A 9,133-nucleotide genomic window follows, 5' to 3' on the forward strand; every position below is an offset into this window, starting at 1 on the left:
GTCCTCCCGAGAAAGATTAGGGCTTGGCGGCGGCTCCGTATCGTAAAACACGATGAAACTTTCTCTCTGATTTTTTTTCTCCGTGAAATGGAATATATAGAGTTGGATTTGAGGTCGGTGGAGCGTCAGGGGGCCCATGACACACGAGGCACGCCCAGGGGGAGGAGGCGCGCCCCCCACCCTCGTGGACAGGGTGTGGGCCCCCTGGCCTTGATTCTTTCGCCAGTATTTTTAATATTTTCCAAAAGTTATCTCCATGGATTTTCAGGTCATTCCGAGAACTTTTGTTTTCTGCACAATAAACAACACCGTGGCAGTTCTGCTGAAACAGCGTCAGTCCGGGTTAGTTTCATTCAAATCATGCAAGTTAGAGTCCAAAACAAGGGCAAAAGTGTTTGGAAAAGTAGATACGTTGGAGACGTATCACCACACCCCGCTCTCTTTTTCTCAATCCCATCCAAGTCGTGTCAACGTGGACACCACTGACATCCACGGTGATGCGACGGGTGTTGGATACCGGCGGTGACGGGTGCTACAACTGCGGATTTCCGAAGCTGCAACGGCCTTGACCGGTGACACGGCTAGAGCTGTAACGACCTTGACCGCCGACATGGGAACGACCCCATCGGTGCTGGAGAAGATGCGCCCAGACGTTGTGGTGCTACATCAAGCAGCAGCAAATGCTGGAACGGTGACAGTTTTTTGTTGGAACCGGCCATGGCCATGAAGGGTGTTGGGACGAGCGGTGGCGGTTGCTACATCAGACGAGTCAGATGCTGGAAGCAGCCATGGAATTTGCTGAAACCGGCTTTTCTGGGTGACACAACCGACCACGGAGATTGTTGGGACTGACAGCAACAGGATGTTGGAACCAGCGGTGGTGGATGCTACAACCGCGGGTCGCCAGAGCTTCAGTCGGTGCCGCGCGATGCTACATCCATAGTGTGGTGGTGCTACAAGGTCAATGGTATCCGCGGCCGAATGCTACAACCATGGGGCGACAAAGCTGCAACCGACACTACGCGATGCTACCACCATGGGTTGGCTACAATCGTGGCCTGGAGGTGCTACGACGGGGACGGGGGCGTCCACCGCGAGATGCTATACCTACGCGTCAAGGAGCTGCAATGGCAAGTCCAGCGACGTCGAGCCGCCGACACTGCGAGGTGTGAGCGCGTGGCAAAGCTTGAGGTGTAGTGTGGCGAGCACAGGGGCAGCGCGATGCGAGGAGGCGGACACATAGATCACACGACTCACATCGGGCTCATTATGCGGCTGGCAGGCGGCCGACCAAAAATTTGGCCGGTCGACCGACGCCTAGCACTGTTCTCAACATGATCGGTTTGTTGGCATGGAGCAAGAGGTAATTTGTGGGTGCGACTACACGTCAGTCGACTGTTTTTTGGCCTTTGGCCATTGGATGCAGATCAAATGGTTGGCAGACCTTCTTCTTCCTCCACCTTCTTCTTCGCGAGGGCCTAACCGCCTGCGACCATCACCCGTGACCGGCAGCGCTCCCACGCAACCTCGCTGCCCCACCTTGCCCGAAAATCGCTCCCCACCGCCGGTCTTGCCCCCGCCCCCGCCAACCCTCTAGCCCCGCCTGCCTCCGGTTTTTTCTCCAGCCAAGCCCCACCATCGCCCGCCCCCACCCTAAACCCTAAGATAGATAATGGGGTAGCCCTTAGGTGAGCCCCTCCCTTCTCCTTCCCTCACTCCGGTGAACTTTCAAAATCGACTAACCCCAATTTAAAATTCAGTCGACGTCATTTAGCTAAACTGATAATTTGGAGTTGTACTAGGAGAACGCCCGTGCGTTGCTATGGGCTACAACAAATATAAATGAATCAAACAAATAATTAAGGTCATCGCCAAGGTCAAAACGTCTTTCTCCCTCATACATCCGGATGCGTTAGGACATCAAACGGGCGCCTTGCAGGCTCTCAAAAATTCAACTATTTGGACAATCCGAACTCCTTCAAATTGAGCCCATATGTGGTGGAGAAATGTGATTGTTTGGATTATCTGGCATGTTATCTGTCGCACACGATCCCAACACAAAAACCCCACCCCAAGACACACCCTTTCCCTTTTCCAGGAGCCCTCGGCTTTAAAATTGAATGATTCCCACCTCACCTTACATCCCCACAGACCGCCAAGGAGGAGTCCCTCGCCAATCGCCCCGCTCTCCGCCCTAATACAACCCCACCCTTGTTCTTGCCGATCTGCCACCGCCACCAAGTGGGACGCGTGCACCACCCCTGATGCCCTAAGCCAAGAAGGCAGATTCAATGTCTCTTGAGTCATTGCCACATTGTTACATACAGTTGAATATCATGCATTACCACAAACAAAAATATGATGATAGAGGGAGTATTATTCTCCTGAATCTGATACACCACCAAGCCTAACAAAGCAATAGAGTGCACCAAACTCAAAGCTGTTTGTATAAGCAGATTGTCAGATAATTTTGAGGGGTTCGCAGAGGAGCAAATTAAAGCAACATATGCATGTCATAGAAACACACTATCAAATAAACACCATTGTATTCTGAAAGAAAATGCCATGGTACTTACTACTCTTCCAAACTTATTTCTTAATGGAAATACATATATATTGGTGAATACACATCATCTTTATTTTAATCCATATACATTTATTAGCCCTGCGAACATGAACTTTAGTTTTGCAGGAGAGAACCTGAGGATGCTATTTTTTGTTAGTAGACATGACATTGCAAACCTAGCTAGATCCCTTCTCTCCAATTAATGCCATCTGAATTAATCCACGGATCCGTTTTCATCGTGTGTCATTAGGAGGTCCCTTGAAGAAGCACAAGCAGAATACATAACATTTGCATTGCATCCATTTTCCAGAACGACCATGAATATAATAAAATGATAAAATGTGTCCAAAGTCCAAGCTCTAGACAAATTAGACAACTAAGATGCCTCTATTCTAATTGAGCCTCAGGATAGGAAGTGTAGACAAATACGATGCCTCTATTCTGATTGAGCCTCCAAAAGCAAAGCAACTAAAGCATTGCATATAAAAAATAAACATAGTGATATAGTTTCAGTGCAGTATAACACACCAAACCATTACATATGACCAAATAAAAATTGGAATTGAAGCTTGCTGCACCCCCATTGCCCCCAGCCATATCCAACCCGGCAAGACGTGGTTCATATTGGATAGGTTCGGAGAACAAAATTATCCATAGCACTATAGTACATTACATGCCAATGGTGCATTTTTTAATACTAAACACATCAGTGTTTAGTACGTTTTACGAAAAAAAAGCTACAAAGGTTGTTCACTATAACCAACATACACTGCTTTAACAAAGCATAGGAGTACACTATATAGTTAACTACTTTTTATAGATAGACTTATCCATTGAACCTAGAACCCGCCACCAATCACTTGAATCCAGGTTTGTGGGTAGAGCTCCGTACCCACATATTTTCTGAGCAGCACAAAAGTCAGGTGAGAATTCAAATCATAAGAAACTGATAAGCTATTGAATATAAGTAGAAGTTTAAATGTTGCTGTTAGGTTTTTTTCACCACAAAGACACAAAATATTCATACAATGGATAAAAACCAATTGGCCAAAAGCAAAACAAAAAGCATAGGCACATAGGAACCTAATCCAACATAATCCGTAGGTATCAATCAAGATATATTAAGCTCAATATGCCTCACTTCTGAGTGAAGTCAAGATCTATTAGGGATCAGTCGAAGCAGCTTCAACACTGCAACTTCCATAGAATGCAGGACCTTGGTCGAAGTTTATCACAATAGTTTAGCCTATACCAAGCTTCTGGCGCATGCTCCTATGTTTTAGTTCACACAAGAAAAATTTGTCCAGTAAACTGAACCAAAAAATTAAAGTAGACGTCGAAGACATATTTCAGCAATCGGCACTCCACCGTAATAATAATAGCATGTACTTGCTAGCAAAATATGAACAACTCTTATTAATTTGAATTCTTATAATTCCCCTATTCAAGATTTAAGTAAATAAATATGATGGAAAACAATATTACATGACAGGAAATAACTACAGTTCTAATCCTGGAGAGGCAGAACCCAAATTCGCCCGGTCAAATCTACAGTTAAGTGTCTGACTGTTTTTTATTGAACTAAATCAACTACGAAGAGGAAGAATCAGAATCTTTTAGTGGTAGAAACCATCCAAGGGATACACCGTCGACTACACATCTATCACACGCATGTGCTAGATATTTTACCTAACCGGAGGCTACGAAACAGACGAGGACAGTAATAAACCTATAGTGATACAGAACAGTACATACCAAAAAGAAGGATCAGTCCAAGCTTTCAGTTCAATAGTAAACCCGTAGTAATTTTTCATGCATGTCAAACTGTGCCAAAAACCTTTCTGTATCACTATGGGTTTTTCTAATAGAAACTCAAGTAAATCTCTCTTCGAAGCCGAACTTTTGCTGTGCAACATCAACATTAGAATATCCTTTCATACCGAATGTGCTTTTGTGAGCTCGAGCACCTGTGTGCTCGTTATCTTTGCCACAAGTTCGTCTCGAGATGCACAACCCAAGAAGTATAGGCCCAGGTATGAACTCTGTATTTGATTTATTAGTGTCCTATGGTCCACGTCTGACAATCATCAATCGTTACCCCGTTAGACATGAAGAGCGCGGCTCGCACGGAGGTAGACGATATGAGCCGTCTTGCAGAAGATTTTGGGCTAACGGCGTGACAGAGTATATCTATGGTGCCCGGTCGTTGACTCGTTGTAGCCACCAACCTTCCCAACACAGCTCATCTTATCCACACCCTACTAATCCAATCCAAATCCGAACATATCCGTTGTGGCAATTAGTCTTCCATCTTTAGTCTTTCATCTCTACCTCATTGTCGGTCACCGTACGGAAGGAGATACAACCGCTCATCCCATGCAGCGACTGCGGCGAGCGGGTAATCACCTGGATCAGCGAATGCAGGGAATCATTTCTACAAGTGCAACAGAGAGATGTAAGTTGCAGATTAAACTGCATTGGTTAATCCACTCCGATCCGTTTTTAATTATTGTGTGTGCTAATCCTTTTGATTCTGTAGGGTGGGCTTTGTGGATTCATGAGATCGAACGAGGAGTACCAGGCCGAGCTCAATCGCCATTTTTAAGCATGAAGAGCCACTTGCGAAAGGATGTGCCAGCTTTCTATGAAAAAATGCTTGCATGCACCTCAAGGGAGCTCACCAAGTAAGTCAAATTTTAAATTAGCATGGGATTCCAATAGTATATAGTAGCTGAACATCACTGAGAATGATTTGTGATTTGCGAATCGCAGGAACTGGTTCAAGCACCTGTTACCATACCTGACAGTTTCCGGTTGGAATATTATAACTGATTATTGAAATGTCCATGTGCAGAACCAGTTGTATTACCTCCGACATTCAATCGCGTACGAGGTGATTTTTTGAATAAAGCTGAGCTGCCGGATTTCATGATCGAGGTGTTGTTGTTCCGGTCTGTCTGAAGCTTACACGTATTTCAGTTTGGAAACGCAAGCACGAATGAAAATTTGGAAAACATATTCGTTAAAGTTTGCTAAGTATGTCATGGGTGTTTTGAGCCAGTGATTACAGTTTAGCTTGCACCCATACATTTGGTGTGTAAGACTAAGTGATCACTCTGTTATTTATTTATGTGTAATCCCATGTAATGACACTACGTGCCTTATGTGAGCTGCTTGATGATAAAATGGAACTACTCGATGCTTGTACTGGTTTATATAATGTGTGGTCGACTTCCTGTTGTGTGGTATTCAGTTAAGTTTGGGTGTTCTGTACATGTAAATTCAGTTAAAGTTTGCTCCTGCATGTGGTTGTCGCTAAAGGGCCAGAGCATGTAGAAAGCATCAGTCTGTAAAACTATCTCTGGCTGATCCAAGATGGTGCCATTGAACACTTGGGGTTGTGAGTTGCAGTTAAATTTGGTGTCCCATTCATGAGCCAGTGGGTGTTTTAAGCAAGGGAAAGGGTAATGTGTTTGTGGGATGAGGTTGGAAAATAAATTTGAATATCTGTTGCAGATGTAGTCTATGGATTGTGCAGACTGGCCAAATCATCGGATAGTTGTCGGTCAGTGCGAATGTGTTGGATCTTGGACATGAATGAGCGACTGTATAGATCAGACATAAAAAAGCTCGTGGATGCAAAAAGTATTGACCACAGAGCTTAAGTAAGATACCAAAACATGTGCATGACACAACGCAAGGAGAGAGTATATCAGGGGCAGCAGATTGCTTAACAACAAAGGATATGGTTTGAAACCATGGTCTTTGATAGTACAAATGCTCGGCACATAATTCAAATGTAGCATTAGGGGTACATAAGCTTGCGTTGGGAACACTTATGTTCATGAGATGCTAAGGATATAAATCATCTAGTGGGACATCCCCCATCATGAGATGCTAAGGATATAAATCACCTAGTGGGACATCTTGGGTAATTTAGTACGGCAGCGTTTCAGCTGGTGTCAAATGCTGAGTCTGATGGGGCAAGAACATGCCGAAGTGCCTCACGGGCGAGGGGGCAAAAATTGCCCTGTAGCTTCATGCATTCGTGCAGGGTTTCGCTTGTTGATTTTCATATGTTGTGCTATGCAATGACGCCGACATATACCAGTGAGAACAGAATTTAAGTGAGGGTAACATAATTTACTTTGAGTCAAACATGGGAACATATTGGATGGTTTCATACCTTTGTAATGGGGAGCTTCAACTTGTCCCCGTAGTGAGCACCAATGTCTGCAGCGGGGTAATGAATCAAAATCAGCACGCGATCAAAAACTGTTAGTTATTTGCATAGTTTGCAATGTTAATTTTCCCTCACCGAGAAATCGGGTTGAAGTTGGTGCCTCCATGTTAGGTAGGGTGATTCTTCATCGGCTTCCTGGTCAGCCTGGCAACACCGATGGATAATGACAGACATCAGCTCATGGTCAATCATCGTGTCACCCCCAAGCTGTTCCTTCAGCACCACCCCTGCTATCCTTACAAACATAGGATTCTCGTGCACATGTTCCTGAAAAAAAAGGAGAGTTTTAAACGGAAAATAATTGTCGCAAAAAATAAGCACATGTGCAAAGTACACCATATACTCTGTTTAATCACGTCCAGTGCAAATGCCTACCTAGATAGCTCTTGTGTGGACGCCGAAGTGAAAAACTGTAATATAAGTTCGGAGACTGAAGGCTGAGAGGGTACCGGATGACACCCCTTATCCATAGTTTGCAAGGGTAACATAATTTTCTTCCAGGCAGTTCATCCCACCTCTCACCAAACACAGTGCTACTTCCATCATTGGGAGGTCGATCAACGACTCACTTATTGCATCGAGCGTCTGTTTCAAAGGAAGAAATTTGAGATGCCAAAACCTTTCTCCCATGACTACAGATTGTAAAAATCGTAAGCTTCACCCAGTGTGTGGAAGCTAGTCCCTAATTTTGGCACAATGACATTGTCACTAGGATGTTCGGCAAACCCCCGGATTGATTTCTCCATTGCTGAAATCCTATTTTGGCATGGCGCTCTGCCTGCTTCAGCCCCAATCCTGACTGTGCATTTGTACCAAAGTGTAACCACAGACTTAGATGGGTCATCATATAATTCTGAACCACACAAAAATGCATAGCTGACCTGAACAAAAACAAATTCAATGTTAAACTTTTCAGTTCTTTTTTCCTTCAGATACAGAGTCATATGTTGTGTTGCCATGCAGGAACAATCACCTATTCAACTAAAAACTTAGGTTCGTTGCTAAACTACACAGGACATGATAGAGCAAAATCAATTAAATAGTCATACATAGACACACGTCGCCCTGAACCATAGCTTAAGCAGCTTGCTGAAGAAACCATCAAATGCCACTAGCAGCCACTTTTCATACTGAAATTTGCAGCATTTTAACTACCAAAAAATATCAGCACCAACAAACTGCTTACCTAAACGTCCACCCTGGTACTCTGGGGTCAATCTGCTGCTCTATGGGTTGCTCAGATGATTGTGGTCGATCTCCACCTGGTGTGCCTGTGCAGACACTCCGCCGCACAGATCTGAGACCGTTCTGAACCACGAAAAGAAAACATTGCTCAGTTTAGGCAGTGTAGAATCAGTAAGACTTGGATTCAAATTATGTAACAATATATACCTTAGCGTGGCATTGCTCTGAAAAACAACATCAGGAGTGTCAAGAACAGCAGCCTGCACATAATTATTAGTCCTTTGCTGGCTGAATCACTGTATATTGAACTAATCTGAGTGTAATTCGTCTAGCAGGCCACCTTACCTTGATGAGATTGGTGTAGGAGTCAAACCCTTTGTCGTGGCAGCCTGCACGTAATTATTCGTCTAGCCGGCAGCAACCCCAGGCTGTGGCCGTGGAAGAAGAGGGAGCCCAGGTCGGCGACGCGAGTTGAAGGGAGAGGACCACACCAGGGCCTGGATCCGCCGGTCCTTCTCACCTTCCGGCTCCCGCGGCGAGCAGCGAGTGGCTCCCGCGGGCGGCGGCTGCAGCGGCGAGCGGCTCCCGCGGCTGCTCGGGCTGCGGCTTCCGCGGGCGGCGGCTCCTAGGCGGCTCCCGCGGCGAAGGGCGGATAAAGGTTGCCGGAGTTTGTGGGGCGGCGAACGGCGCGGGAGGAGGAGGGGGAGGTCGTGCGCGCAGGGGCGAGTGTCGTGAGGAGAGAGAGGTCGGAGAGGGCATGAGGAGGGGGGGTCAACGCCGGGAGAACCACGTCGTCGTGAGGTGGAGAGCCAGATCGGGGATTGGGATGCGACGGCGAGTGTGGCTGGAGGCGGGGAGACGAGGGGTAGCTAGGGTTCGAGGGAGGGAGGGAGCATCGTTCGTCTAATTTTTCACGTTACATGCGAGGGGCCTTGTCCTGGTTAAATTTCATATATTTTTTTAGGACGAAAAAATTCAGTGAAGGTGAGACGAAAATTAACTGACAGAGACTACCGACTACTTCATTAGTAGTAGAGATACTATTGCAAAGGAGTATCCACCACTGGCCGGACGGTGCCGGCGGCGCGACCCAAGGTTGGAGCTCCTCCCGCCCAGATCCCCGTCCCCTCCTCCTCTCC

The 9,133-nt window shown here is 46.0% G+C and overlaps 1 long non-coding RNA gene across 2 annotated transcripts; it reads right to left on the reverse strand.

The window, feature by feature from the left end:
* Positions 1-3,477: 3,477 nt before the first annotated feature.
* LOC123072189 (uncharacterized) lies at positions 3,478-8,889 on the reverse strand. 2 transcript variants are annotated; one of them, XR_006434897.1, is made up of 8 exons: positions 8,340-8,889; positions 8,202-8,254; positions 7,996-8,117; positions 7,471-7,690; positions 7,185-7,394; positions 6,885-7,076; positions 6,753-6,799; positions 3,478-4,972 (listed from the first exon to the last, which is right to left on the reverse strand). It is a non-coding gene; the product is annotated as an uncharacterized lncRNA (long non-coding RNA). The 2 variants fall into 2 exon arrangements; XR_006434896.1 differs by having other exon boundaries at positions 7,185-7,690.
* Between the last annotated feature and the right edge of the window lie 244 nt (positions 8,890-9,133).

The sequence above is a fragment of the Triticum aestivum genome, chromosome 3B, assembly GCF_018294505.1.
Source record: "Triticum aestivum cultivar Chinese Spring chromosome 3B, IWGSC CS RefSeq v2.1, whole genome shotgun sequence".
NCBI classification, from domain to species: domain Eukaryota; kingdom Viridiplantae; phylum Streptophyta; class Magnoliopsida; order Poales; family Poaceae; genus Triticum; species Triticum aestivum.